Source organism: Lissotriton helveticus, chromosome 2_2 (assembly GCF_964261635.1).
Source record: "Lissotriton helveticus chromosome 2_2, aLisHel1.1, whole genome shotgun sequence".
NCBI lineage: Eukaryota > Metazoa > Chordata > Amphibia > Caudata > Salamandridae > Lissotriton > Lissotriton helveticus.
In genome coordinates, this window is record NC_136060.1 from 43,766,598 (window position 1) to 43,782,551 (window position 15,954).

Here is a 15,954-nt window from a genome sequence, read left to right on the forward strand (position 1 = left end):
GATGGCGGCCGCTACGTACTGTTTGGAATGTTTACAGACACCGGAGAGCCAATCAGCTTCGCTTCGCAAAGCTCCGTAACGCGAAAAGTACGCGAAGCGGTGCGCTGTTACAGATATATATCTTTTTTTGAACGTTAATTTCTCAAAATCCACTGAAGCACATATATTGAGACCTAGCAAAGGCACATCGGGCTACCAGTCCCTACAATTTTGCCAAGTTTCGTGCAAATCCATTCAGCCGTTCGATTATTATTATTATTATTTTTTTTGGCCCCGCGGGGCCCTTTTAAAACCTCCACATCAAACCTAGGGGGTCAGCGAGGATCTACTATTCCCCCTTATGGTCATTTGCCCCTTCGCTTTCGCCTCCTCTTGTCTCTCGATCCTACCGAGAGACAAGATGGCGGCCGCTACGGACTGTTTGGAATGTTGACAGACGCCGGAGAACCAATCAGCTTCGCTTCACAAAGCTCCGTTGCGCGAAAAGTACGCGTCCTGGGACGCTGCCCGGTCCGCTGTTACAGATATATATCTTTTTTTAAACGTTAATTTCTCAAAATCCACTGGAGCACATATATTGAGACCTACAAAAGGCACATCGGGCTACCAGTCCCTACAATTTTGCCAAGTTTCGTGCAAATCCATTCAGCCGTTCGGGCTAAAAGTGAGGCCAACCGCCCTATGGAAAACTCAATGTTAAAAACACGTTTTGGGACCCCCCTTTTTTCTCGACCCCCCCTGGACGAAACCCCCCCCAATTTTCAGGGGCTGCTCAGAAACAAAATGTGCCATTTTCCTGAAAATTTCAGCCAATTCCGTCCACAAACGCCAAAGTTATTAGACATAGAATTTTCAAAAAACCCATAGAGAAAAAATCCTAACTATATATACCTACTGGCGACCGCCAGTAGGTAATATATATACATATATATTTATATATATATATATATATATATATATATATATATATATATATATATATATATATATATATATATATATACCTACTGTCGGTCGCCAGTAGGTAGTTATAGTTAGGATTGTTTTCCATAGGAAATCCGCAACATTCTATTGGGAATACCTTTGGCGCCGGTGGACGAATCTTCGCGAATTTCTCAAAGAAGATGGCCCGCTCCGCTCTGCTCCTTCCCTGAAAGTTTGGGGGGGATTCGTCAAGCGGAGGCCGAGATATTTGGGGGGTCCCAAAACGTGTTTTCCCCATGTTAATTTCCATAGGGCGGTTGGACTCACTTTTAGCCCGAACGGCTGAATGGATTCTCACCAAACTTGGCAAAATTGTAGGGACTGGTAGCCCGATGTGCCTTTGCTATGTCTCAAGATATGTGCTCCAGTGGATTTTGAGTAATTTAGGTTAAAAAAAATATATATATCTATAAGCGCGCCCCGGTACGCGCACCGGGGCGCGTACCAGCGCGCTACGCGAGTTCCCGAGCGGAAAGCTGATTGGCTCTCGGGTGTCTGTCAACATTCCAAACAGTCCGGAGCGGCTGCCATCTTGTGTCTCGGTAGGATCGAGACACAAGAGGTGGCAAAAACAAAGGGGGAAATGACTAAAAAGGGGTAGGGTAGACCCCCCCTGACTTACCCCCTAGGTTTGATGTGGGGGCCATAAAAGGGCCCCGCGGGGCAAACATTTTTTTTTTTCGATTTTCGCGGGGGGAGGGGGGGAGCGCCCGGTACGCGCACCGGGGAGCGTACCGGGGAGCGTACCATGGGGAAAACCTAGTGAAACAGTAAAATAATAATTTATAGTGCTTAGAGGCAGGGTAGCTGTGAACAGAGTTGTTGTGTTGTGTGGGTGATTTAAGTACCAACATGTAGGTACCAATGCAGAGTCTTAAATTCAATGTACACCGTCTCCTCTGTAGGTAATTTGCATGTTGTTACAGACGATATTGTGGTATATGGAATCTATACCATAGTCTGTCAGGAAAGCAGAAACAACATGGAGGCAGGAGATGAAAAAGAGATGTCAAATACTCATTGGAGATAATATAGTGGGAGAAAGGAAGTAACTATGAGCAAAATTACTATGAAACACAAAAAAGTTGCACAGTATACTATAAGTCTCACTTTATATTATACTCATTTTGGTACTATTTCATGAATTACATATAAAAATGAATAATGTCTCGAACAATTTTTAATTATTAAATATACATTTATTGTTGTGATTTTTCAAAATTTAAAAGAACTTCTAAGATTACATCATCTGGAATCTCCTCATTTTGATTCCATGATTCTATTTCTTCAACACAATTAAGTAACTCTTGGTTCAGAGACTAATCCATAAAGTCCAAGTCATTATTATTTTCCTCAGGATTGTTCTCCACAACAATTTCGAAAGAAATATAAATTTTGTTTTGTTCTCCTTCCCTTTTCTTGCTGTAAATTGCATAAAAAATAACTATATTGTTTTCCATAGGAGAGTAGAGTTAGGGCACTGTTGGGTTAAAGTTCAGACATATACTTCTGAGTTTTTAACAGTGAAGTTATCTTTGGGCAGTGTATGGTATCAGGCAGGAAGTAGAAATATAAAAAAGTGTATGTGAAGAAGCCTAAGTAAATTCATAATTGTACCAGAGAAGCCTAACTCAATCTATAACTATAACAGAGAAGCCTATCTTAATCTATAACTATAACAGAGGGACAGTAAATAACTATCAGAAAACGTTTTTACAAATTAACTTAAAATGCCCCTTACAAATTAACAACTTACCTTATAGAAAGGTGATGAAGATAAATGAGAAAATCCTTTAAAGATGTACCTCAGGTAGTTGTAGTCAAAATGGCCTTGTTTCCCTCTCATTTTTCATTTATATTCATGTACATAACCAATGAAATGTCAGGAAATAAAAGTAGAAAATGAAAGTAACATTTTAATTGGTTGTAATTCTAACACTTCATATGTGTTTTTTAGAGAACAGCAGAGTACCTTCCAACGAAAAGGACCTTCATGATGTACTATTTGGCCTAAAGGAAAAGTAAGTGAATCAAAGATTAGTGTACATATGTGATTTGTAAGTTTATATGTTTTTTTTAACACAATCTTTTTGATTGTGTTTTTTTTTCCCGCTGTCATATGATGAATAGTTTGAACTCACTGTTTTTAGTGAAATTCAATATGTTCTGAGAACAGCAAAAATAAACTATCTAACATGTTGTACAAATTATTCTATAGTTTGTATTGTGTAATTTATATTGTATTCCCATTGTCTCACACTCGCTTTCCTTTTTCCTCTCTCTTTCAGCTCTCTTTACTCACTCACACTGCCCTTCTCTCACTCTGTTTCACACCCATTCCTTTACTCCACTTCTTTCACAACCCCTCATTCCAATTTCAACTGTCTGCATCCCCTCTCTCCCTTGCACCACTTTTCAGCTTTCAGTCTCTCTGCTTTACTTCCCTTTTCCGTCTTTTCCTCCTTTGCTCTATTAGTAATTCCTCTTTACTCACTCACCAGTGTTGTCGCACTCTGTCACTATAACTCACCCACTCTCCCTCGCTTATCTTTGTTTGCTCCTTTCTTTTGAACTCTTCTCTCTATTTTCCGTTCACTACCTCTATGTCCTCAGTCCCTCACTCTCCTTGTGTTATGTTCACATGTGTTTATCTACCTTCTATCATTTCTCTTACAACAACTTCACTGCTCCTCTCTCATCGTTCTTCACCCCATTTCTTTTAGTCCGGTTCCATTACTACCCCTCATTTCCTATCTTTCAGTGTCCTTCTCTTTACTTTCATCACCGAATCACTTTCTCCCAGTACCACTGCTTTAGTCCTCTTCTCCTCTCTTTCCTTCTTTTGCTCCCTTACTCATTTTCCTTTCCTCACTCATTGTACTCCACTTCACTCAGTCCTTCCCTTAGTCTCTCTGTTACTAACTTCCATACTCCTTTTCCCTCAATCCTTCTATATTATCCTCTCTCCCTTCATCCCTTCACTCTATGACTCTCCTTCACATACTCTCAGTTATCTTCCATTCCTCATTCTTCTAAATGCATGCTCAATCAGACTCCTTTCCCTCTCAGTCATTCTCTTTTTACTTACTCCTGTTTCCTGATTTAGTTTTGCTAACTCACATTATTTTAGTATCTTTCTTACCTTCAGTTCATTTCTCTCTTCTTCTCTTCCTCTCTGTCAGTGAATCTATATGCCTTACTCTTAGTAATTTGCTCTCCTTCTATTTCTTTTACCCTCTTTTTGTCCTTCTACATTACTTTATTTCCCTTTCTGTGTCTTTCACTCGTACTTTATTTCTTAATACACTGTTATGATTTTTAACCTCTTCACTTGTATCTTTTATTTTGAAATATATATTTTACTAATTATAACTTATTTTTTCTTCTCTCTTTCACAGATACAAAGTGTAGTAAAAAATTGTAATTAAAGTTACATTAATTATATGGTAAGTGTGACTAAAAAAATGTAGTTTGTCATCACCCTTTGCTTTAACCTCACTACTATTTTCTCACCCTACCTCACTCCTGTTTCCTTACTCTGCTTCCCTCACTTATTCTTATCCTCCATGTTTGCTCCTCTTTCCCTTACTCTCCTACCACATTCAACTTCTTTTAGTCCCCCTTGCTTTACTTCCCTTATGTTCTGTTCCCTTCCTTCGCTCCCTCACTCATTCCCTTACTCATTTACTTCACTCCTCTCACTCCTTCTCTCAGTTTGTCTGTCCTCAGAGTTCCTCACTTCCGTTCCCTCACTCTGTCTCTCTTACCGTTGCTGTCTCTGTCCCCTCACTCTGTCACTACTTTTTCGTCATGCTCACTCCCTACAACTCACCCACACTCCCTCACTTACCTTTATTTGCAGCTTCACTCAGACCCTTTCAGTCACTCCTTCCTTTACTCTCTCTGTCCTTTCTCTCTGTCACTCCCTATGTCTTAGCCTTATTCAATTTTATCCACCCTCTTTATTTACACTCACTGCTCTTTTTCTCACCCTCCCTCACCGTTGTTCCTTTACTCCGGTTCCGTCACTACCCCTCATTCCCCATCCTTTACTGTCCTTCCTTTTACTTTCAACACCCACTCACATTTTCCCAGTACCTCTGCTTTAGTCTTCTTCCTCTCTCTTCCCTTCTTTCGCTCCCTTATTCATTTTCCTTTTCTTAGTTACACCCTATTACACCTTCTCTCTGTTTTACTATGTAATAAACAGTCCCTCTGTGTTGCTCCCTCTACCTCTCTTTCTCTTAACATCACTCTCTATGTGTCCTTCCCTCATGCTTACTCCTTTATTTTTTTTTTATTTTTGGTACGCGCCCCGGTACGTGTACCGGTGCGTGTACCGGTACGCGTACCCTGGAGAAAAAAGAATGAGTTTTTTAAAAATGTAGCATTTTTTTATAAATTAGAGGTAGTTCTAAAAAGAACTGTTTTTTTATTCTTTTTGTTGTTTTAGATTTTTTTATTGTTTTTTTGAACATTTTTAACTTTTTTTGGCTTTTTTGAAGAATTTTATTTTTTTTGTATTTTTTATGGGGACAAACAAAAAACAGGGAATTGTAAACGGCTCAACTGGAGCAAAAAAAAACAGGAAAAAATTAAGGCTTCTTTGGGCACTTGTGGTTGTCACCAGCAAGGTTGATGAGATTAATACTTTGCTCACCATAAGTTATTGTTTTTCCACAATAAATACAAACGATTTTGTATGCACCAAACTTGGTATGTATGTTTGGGACCATCTCCCTTGCCTCTGGACCCGATGGAGTGGGTTCTTGGCTTGTTGAGGGTCTGGAAGACGATTGTGGAAGGTTTCTGCACAGTTCTCTCACCTCTGCTGCAGAATAGTTTTTGGGGTGCAATCGTTGCATGTGGCGAATCATTGTGTGATTCCCAAATGAATATTTTTTGGCATGCTTCCCCCTGGATAGTACAGCGCCACAGATAAGACAGGTCACCTTTGCAGCGTTTACCTTCTTTGCACCCCTTGGGAATTAAAAAACTCCCATATAAAGTGCTCCTTTGGTTTATATGGGGGATTGTCTTTAGGCAGGAGCTGCCTTCTCTCATCCTCTTCCTCCTCCTCCTCCTCTTCTTGTTCACCACCAATGTGATGTTGTGGTGGTCCTTGTGCTGGTGGTGCCGATGCTCCTGCTGCTGCTGCTACTGTAGCCATTTCTCTATCAATAAAAGCAGGTCCTCCTCACTCAAAGAACAAAGTGAGAATGAGGAAAAAAGGTGGGGGGTTTCATCATTTGGAAAACAAAACTGTTCTGAACCAATGAAAAGTGTTATTTTCAGGTCACATGACCCGGGCTTTCATCATTTGGAAACCAAAACTGTTCTGAACCAATGAAAAGTGTTATTTTCAGGTCACATGACCCGACGAGCTTACGCTACGCGCCCCGGTGCGCGCCCGGCGGCGCTTACGTTGCGCGATCGTATGCGCTCGGGCGCTTCCGGGTGCGCTTATGCCGTGCGTCATAAGACGCATCACGCGACTATGCGATACGTCACGATGATGTTTTCGTTCGCGGCAATGGCGCTAACGGGACGCTCACCGGTACGCTCACCGGGGCGCGCCAGAACACTGCGCTTACCGGTGCGTTCACCGGTACGCGCACCGGGAGCACACCAAGGGAAAAAAAAAAAAAAAAGGGAAAAATATACATTAAAAAAATAGTATTACATAAATATACAATATAGCGTTTATTATAAAAAATATTATATTTCATAGCTATAGAAATTAGCTATTAAAAAACCTATGAAATTCACTGAAAAAAACATAGGTTTGAGGCCCTATATATAGTTAGGAATGAGCATTTACAAAACCTATGAAATTCACTGAAAAAAAACATAGGTTTCACACCAGTTATAGTTAGGAATTAGCATTTAAAAAACCTATGAAATTCACAGAAAAAACCATAGGTTTCACACCAGTTATAGTTAGGAATTAGCATTTAAAAAACCTATTAAATTCACTGAAAAAACCATAGGTTTCACACCAGTTATAGTTAGCTGGAAGTTTTACTCGCATAAAACCATTGAAATTCCCACGTTATAGTTAGTTGGACTCACTATAACTTGTGCGTGCAATGCACTGCTGACATGGTCGCCAGTAGGTATATATAGGTATATATAGTTAGGACCTAGTTACCATAGGAAATTCCGAACATTCTATTGGGAATACCTTTGGCGCCGATTGAGGTATCTGCCTGTAATTGTCCTTAAATTTGCCTCGCTGCGCTCCGCTCCTTCCCTGAAAGTTTCGGGGGGATTCGTCAAGCAGGGGCCGAGAAAAAAGAGGGTCCCAAAACGTGTTTTCCCCATGTTAATTTCTATAGGGACATTCTGACAAGGCTACAGCTCGAACGGCTGAACGGAGTTACACCAGATTTGGCAAAATGGTAGGGACTGGTATGCAGCAGTGCCTTATGTATGTTTGGTGTAAATCCCTCCAGTAGTTTTTGCGAAAATTGAATGTGAAATTGAGTCCAATGCAATTTTCCATAGGACCTTTAGACACAGCTACAGCCCGAACGGCTGAATGGAATTACTGCAAACTTGGCAAAATGGTAGAGCCTGGTATGCAGAAGTGCCTTTTGAATATTTGGTGAAAATCCCTCCAGTAGTTGTTGAGAAAATCGAATTTGTTCAAATTATATATCTATAGGTGGCACACCTGAGTGCACTGTAAGCTTACTGTACTCTGTACCTTCCCGAGTACGAGCTGCATGCTGATTGGCTGATACTGTCTGTGAACATTCCAAAACAGAAATTGTTGGCAGCCATCTTGTGCCTCGGTAGACTGAGGCACAGGAAAGCAAAAAAACAAACGTTTAGAACTCAAAAAGGGGGTAGGGTAGAAGCACCCTGACCCCCTAGGCCTGCTCAGGGGGCCCCACAAGGCCCCCCCAGGCCCAAATTTTATTTTATTTTTTTTGAAAAATCGCGAGGGTACGCGCACCGTACGCGCACCGTTCGCGTACTATCCGTGTACAGTGCGCGTACCCTCGCGATTTTTCAATTTTTTGGGGGGGACCTGGGGGCGCCTTGTGGGACCCCTGAGCAGACCTAGGGGGTCAGGGTGCTTCTACCCTGCCCCCTTTGCGTGTTTTGCACCTTTGTTTCACTGCTTTCTTGTGCCTTGGTTCTACCGAGGCACAAGATGGCTGCCAACACTTCCTGGTTTGAAGTGTTGACAGACAGTGGCAGCCAATCAGCATGCATTTCACAGAAAAGCAGCATGCTCATTGGCTGTCGACACTTCTAACCAGGAAGTGTTGGCATTCAACGTGTGCTAGGTAGACCGAGACACAAAAGAAGCAGAGCTCACAGCCCACACAGCTCTCACAGCCCACACAGCTCTCACAGCCCACACAGCTCTCACAGCCAACACAGCTCTCACAGCCCACACAGCTCTCACAGCCCTCACAGCCCTCACAGCTCACACAGCCCACACAGCTCTCACAGCCCACGCAGCTCTCACAGCCCACACAGCTCTCACAGCTCTCACAGCCCACACAGCCCACACTCTCACAGCCCACACAGCTCTCACAGCCCGCACAGCTCTCATAGCCCACACAGCTCTCACAGCCCACACAGCTCTCACAGCCCACTCAGCTCTCACAGCCCACACAGCCCTCACAGCTCACACAGCCCTCACAGCCCACACAGCTCGCACAGCCCACACAGCTCTCACAGCCCATACAGCTCTCACAGCCCACACAGCTCTCACAGCCCTCACAGCCCTCACAGCTCTCACAGCCAACACAGCTCTCACAGCTCACACAGACCACACAGCTCTCACAGCCCACACAGCTCTCACAGCCCACACAACCCGCACTCTCACAGCCCACATAGCTCTCACAGCCCACACAGCTCTCACAGCCCATACAGCTCTCACAGCCCACACAACCCTCACAGCCCACACAGCTCTCACAGCCCACACAGCTCTCACAGCCCACACAGCCCTCACAGCTCACACAGCCCTCACAGCCCACACAGCTCACATCTGCAGAGCTCTCACAGTTCTCACAGCCCATACAGCTCTCACAGCCCACACAGCTCTCACAGCACACACAGCTCTCACAGTCCACACAGCTCTCACAGGCCTCACAGCCCTCACAGCCCACACAGCCCTCACATCCCTCACAGCCCACACAGCTCTCACAGCCCACACAGCTCTCACAGCCCACACAGCCCACACAGCTCTCACAGCCCACACAGCTCTCACAGCCCACACAGCTCTCACAGCTCTCACAGCCCACACAGCCCACACTCTCACAGCCCACACAGCTCTCACAGCCCACACAGCTCTCACAGCCCACACAGCTCTCACAGCTCTCACAGCCCACACAGCCCACACAGCTCTCACAGTCCACACAGCTCCCACAGCTCACACAGCCCTCACAGCCCACACAGCTCACATCCCACACAGCTCTCACAGCTCTCACAGCCCATACAGCTCTCACAGCCCACACAGCTCTCACAGCCCACACAGCTCTCACAGCTCTCACAGCCCACACAGCCCACACAGCTCTCACAGCCCATACAGCTCTCACAGCTCACACATCCCTCACAGCCCACACAGCTCACATCCCACACAGCTCTCACAGCTCTCACAGCCCATTCAGCTCTCACAGCCCACACAGCTCTCACAGCCCACACAGCTCTCACAGCCCACACAGCTCTCACAGGCCTCACAGGCCTCACAGCCCTCACAGCCCATACAGCTCTCACAGCCCACACAGCTCTCACAACTCTCACAGCCCACACAGCCCACACTCTCACAGCCCACACAGCTCTCACAGCCCACACAGCTCTCGCAGCCCACACAGCTCTCACAGCTCACATAGCTCTCACAGCCCACACAGCTCTCACATCCCACACAGCTCTCACAGGCCTCACAGCCCTCACAGCCCACACAGCCCTCACAGCCCTCACAGCACACACAGCTCTCATGGCCCACACAGCACTCACAGCCCACACAGCCCACACAGCTCTCACAGCCCACACAGCTCTCACAGCCCACACAGCTCGCACAGCCCACACAGCTCTCACAGCTCACACAGCCCTCACAGCCCACACAGCTCACATCCCACACAGCTCTCACAGCTCTCACAGCCCATACAGCTCTCACAGCCCACACAGCTCTCACAGCTCTCACAGCCCATACAGCTCTCACAGCCCACACAGCTCTCACAGCCCACACAGCTCTCACAGCTCTCACAGCCCACACAGCCCACACAGCTCTCACAGCCCATACAGCTCTCACAGCTCACACATCCCTCACAGCCCACACAGCTCACATCCCACACAGCTCTCACAGCTCTCACAGCCCATTCAGCTCTCACAGCCCACACAGCTCTCACAGCCCACACAGCTCTCACAGCCCACACAGCTCTCACAGGCCTCACAGGCCTCACAGCCCTCACAGCCCACACTCTCACAGCCCACACAGCTCTCACAGCCCACACAGCTCTCACAGCTCTCACAGCCCACACAGCCCACACAGCTCTCACAGCCCACACAGCTCTCACAGCATACACAGCTCTCACAGCTCACATAGCTCTCACAGCCCACACAGCTCTCACAGCCCACACAGCTCTCACAGGCCTCACAGCCCTCACAGCCCACACAGCCCTCACAGCCCTCACAGCACACACAGCTCTCATGGCCCACACAGCACTCACAGCCCACACAGCTCTCACAGCCCACACAGCTCTCACAGCCCACACAGCTCGCACAGCCCACACAGCTCTCACAGCTCACACAGCCCTCACAGCCCACACAGCTCACATCCCACACAGCTCTCACAGCTCTCACAGCCCATACAGCTCTCACAGCCCACACAGCTCTCACAGCCCACACAGCTCTCACAGCTCTCACAGCCCACCCTGCCCACACAGCTCTCACAGCCCACACAGCTCTCACAGCTCACATAGCCCTCACAGCCGACACAGCTCACATCCCACACAGCTCTCACAGCCCATACAGATCTCACAGCCCACACAGCTCTCACAGCCCATACAGCTCTGACAGCCCACACAGCTCTCACAGGCCTCACAGCCCAAACAGCCCTCACAGCCCTCACAGCCCACACAGCTCTCACAGCCCACACAGCTCTCACAGCCCACACAGCTCTCACAGCCCACACAGCTCTCACAGCCCACACAGCTCTCACAGCTCTCACAGCCCACAAAGCTCACACTCTCACAGACCACACAGCTCTCACAGCCCACACAGCTCTCACAGCCCACTCAACTCTCACAGCCCACACAGCCCTCACAGCTCACCCAGCCCTCACAGCCCACACAGCTCGCACAGCCCACACAGCTCTCACAGCCCACACAGCCCTCAGAGCCTTCACAGCCCACACAGCTCTCACAGCTCACATCCTACACAGCTCTCACAGCTCTCACAGCCCATACAGCTCTCACAGCCCACACAGCTCTCACAGCCCACACAGCCCACACAGCCCTCACAGCCCACACAGCTCTCACAGCCCACACAGCTCTCACAGCCCACACAGCCCTCACAGCAAACACAGCCCACACAGCTCTCACAGCCCACACAGCTCTTACAGCCCACACAGCTCTCACAGCCCACACAGCCCACACTCTCACAGCCCACACAGCTCTCACAGCCCACACAGCTCTCACAGCTCTCACAGCCCACACAGCCCACACAGCTCTCACAGCCCACACAGCTCTCACAGCTCACACAGCCCTCACAGCCCACACAGCTCACATCCCACACAGCTCTCACAGCTCTAACAGCCTATACAGCTCTCACATCCCTCACAGCTCTCACAGCCCACACAGCTCTCACAGCTCTCACAGCCCATACAGCCCACACAGCTCTCACAGCCCATACAGCTCTCACAGCTCACACAGCTCTCACAGCCCATTCAGCTCTCACAGCCCACACAGCTCTCACATCCCACACAGTTCTCACAGGCCTCACAGCCCTCACAGCTGAAACAGCCCTCACAGCCCTCACAGCCCACACAGCTCTCACAGCCCACACAGCTCTCACAGCCCACACAGCTCTCACAGCTCTCACAGCCCACACAGCCCACACTCTCACAGCCCCACAGCTCTCACAGCCCACACAGCTCTCACAGCCCACACAGCTCTCACAGCTCACACAGCTCTCACAGCCCACACAGCTCTTACAGCCCACACAGCTCTCACAGGCCTCACAGCCCTCACAGCCCACACAGCCCTCACAGCACACACAGCTCTCACAGCCCACACAGCTCTCACAGCCCACACAGCCCACATAGCTCTCACAGCCCACACAGCTCTCACAACTCTCACAGCCCACACAGCTCGCACAGCCCACACAGCTCTCACAGCTCACACAGCCCTCACAGCCCACACAGCGCACATCCCACACAGCTCTCACAGCTCTCACAGCCCATACAGCTCTCACAGCCCACACAGCTCTCTCAGCCAACACAGCTCTCACAGCTCTCAAAGCCCACACTGCCCACACAGCTCTCACAGCCCACACAGCTCTCACAGCTCACACAGCCCTCACAGCCCACACAGCTCACATCCCACACAGCTCTCACAGCTCTCACAGCCCATACAGATCTCACAGCCCACACAGCTCTCACAGCCCATACAGCTATCACAGCCCACACAGTTCTAACAGGCCTCACAACCCTCACAGCCCAAACAGCCCTCACAGCCCTCACAGCCCACACAGCTCTCACAGCCCACACAGCTCTCACAGCCCACACAGCCCACACAGCTCTCACAGCCCACACAGCTCTCACAGCCCACACAGCTCTCACAGCTCTCACAGCCCACAAAGCTCACACTCTCACAGCCCACACAGCTCTCACAGCCCACACAGCTCTCACAGCTCACACAGCTCTCACAAGCCTCACAGCTCTCACAGCCCACACAGCCCTCGCAGCCCTCACAGCCCACACAGCTCTCACAGCCCACAACGCTCTCACAGCCCACACAGCTCTCACAGCCCACACAGCTCTCACAGCCCTCACAGCCCACACAGCCCACACTCTCACAGCCCACACAGCTCTCACAGCTCTCACAGCCCATACTGCTCTCACAGCCCACACAGCTCACATCCCACACAGCTCTCACAGCTCTCACAGCCCATACTGCTCTCACAGCCCACCCAGCTCTCACAGCCCACACAGCTCTCACAGCTCTCACAGCTCTCACAGCCCACACAGCCCACACAGCTCTCACAGCCCACACAGCTCTCACAGCTCACACAGCCCTCACAGCCCACACAGCTCACATCCCACACAGCTCTCACAGCTCTCACAGCCCATACAGCTCTCACAGCTCTCACAGCCCACACAGCTCTCACAGCCCACACAGCTCTCACAGGCCTCACAGCCCTCACAGCCCTCACAGCCCAAACAGCCCTCACAACCCTCACAGCCCACACAGCTCTCACAGCCCACACAGCTCTCACAGCCCACAGAGCCCACACAGCTCTCACAGCCCACACACCTCTCACAGCTCTCACAGCCCACACAGCCCACACTCTCACAGCCCACACAGCTCTCACAGCTCACACAGCTCTCACAGCCCACACAGCCCACACAGCTCTGGCAAAGATAATACCAGCAGCGAACAAGCACTGGCAAAGACAATAACGGCAGCAAACAAACACTGGCAAGAACAAAAATGGCAGCAAAGAAACAATGGCAAAGACAATAACGGCAGCAAAGAAACACAGGCAAAGGCAATACCAGCAGCGAATAAACACTGGCAAAGATAATACAATCAGGGGGGCAGGGGCATAAAAAACGGCACAATCAGGGGACAGAGGGCCCGACAAACGGCACAATCAGGGGGCAGAAGGCAAGAAAAAATGGCACAATTAGTGGGCAGAAGGCAAAAAATACGTCACAATCAGGGAGCAGAAGGCAAGAAATACGGCACAATCAGGGTGCAGAAGACAAGAAATATGGCACAAACGGGGTGCAGAAGGCAAGAAACACGGCACAATCAGGGGGTAGAAGGCAAGAAATATGGCACAATCAGGGGGGCCGAAGCAAGAAATACGGCACAATCAGGGGGGCAGAAGGCAAGAAATACGGCACAATCAGAGAGCATCTTGCTCCGGTCCAAAATTCGGATCCCTAGGGCTGCGCAGGTGGTCCCACAAGGATATTAACATATTTAAACGTTATCCGCTAATAGAATTAGCATTTTAAAAACCTTGCAAAATCACTGAAAAAAACATAGGTTTCAGGTCTTATTTAGTTAGGAATTAGCATTTAAAAAACCTTTGAAATTCACTGAAAGAACCATAGGTTTCACTCCTTATATAGTTAGGAATTAGCATTTAAAAAACCTTGCAAATTCACTGAAAAAACCATAGGTTTCAGGCCTTATATCGTTAGGAATTAGCATATAAAAATCATTGAAATTGCTCCTATATAGTTAGTTGCACTAACTATATTTGGCGCACCCGCAATCCACTGCTGATGATGTCACATATTACATCATTCATGACATGGTCAGTGACATCACTGATGACATCACTGATGACATCTCAAATGACATTACTGATGACATCACTGATGACATCTCATTTGACATCACTGATCACATCACTGATGACATCATTCATGTGATAATACGATGCACCTCCTCACACTCTAATATAACCTTTGATACACCCAGTGTTAAATACAGACTACCATTCTTGAAACCATTGACACACCAATACCAGTTACTACATAGGCACTCACTGATTCCTCGGTCTACACACACATCCACTCATTCACTCATACAATCACTCATACATACAGTCACTCATCAATACAGCACTATCATATGCACTCATACACCTATGCAGACACTCACACACTGCCACTCATCCATGGAGTTACTCACACACCTAGTCAGTCATGTAAAGAATCAATCACACTTCCATTTCCTCATCTATACAGTTATACACACAACACCTTACTTATTCAAACATATACTAACACATACTTACTCTCTTATACAATCACTGATACAAGTACACATTGATCTGCACAGTGTCACACACCTCCCAGCCAGCCACACACACACTCAGTCTCCCATACAAATACTTGGGCAACCAATCAATAACCTATATAGCCACTCATATAGCTACTGATCAACACATGCAGCAGCTTACACAACAACAGACATACTGATGCACACATTCAGACAGTTTAGTCACTAACCTATGCATTCAGTAAGACACATTTAATCACTCACTCATTCAGTCACGCACCTACTAAATCCTTCATCCAGACACTTATACATCCACTCATTCTTCAATATGTAAAACATATTTAAACTTTACAGAAAAACACAGTCACTGGATGATGTCATCAGTGATGTCATTTGAGATGTCATCAGTGATGTCACTGACCATGTCATGAATGATGTAATATGTGACATTATCAGCAGTGGATTGCGGGTGCGCCAAATATAGTTAGTACAACTAACTATATAGGAGCAATTTCAATGGTTTTTTATATGCTAATTCCTAACTATAGAAGGCCTGAAACCTATGGTTTTTTCAGTGAATATATATATATATATATATATATATATATATATATATATATATATATATATATATATATATATATATATATATATATATGTGTGTGTGTGTGTGTGTGTGTATATATATATATGTATATATATATATTCACCGAACAAACCATAGGTTTCAGGGATGTTATAGTTAGAAATGAGCATTTAAAAAACCTTAGAAATTCACTGAAAAAACCATAGGTTTCAGAGATGTTATATTTAGTTGGACATTAGACTCATGTAAAACCAGAGGCCTGTTATAGGTAGTTGAGCTAACTTTAACTCGTACATCTGCAATGCACTGCTGATGATGTCACATATTACATCACTCATGACATGGTCAGTGACATCACTCATGACATCACTGATGACATCTCAAATGACATCACTCATGACATCA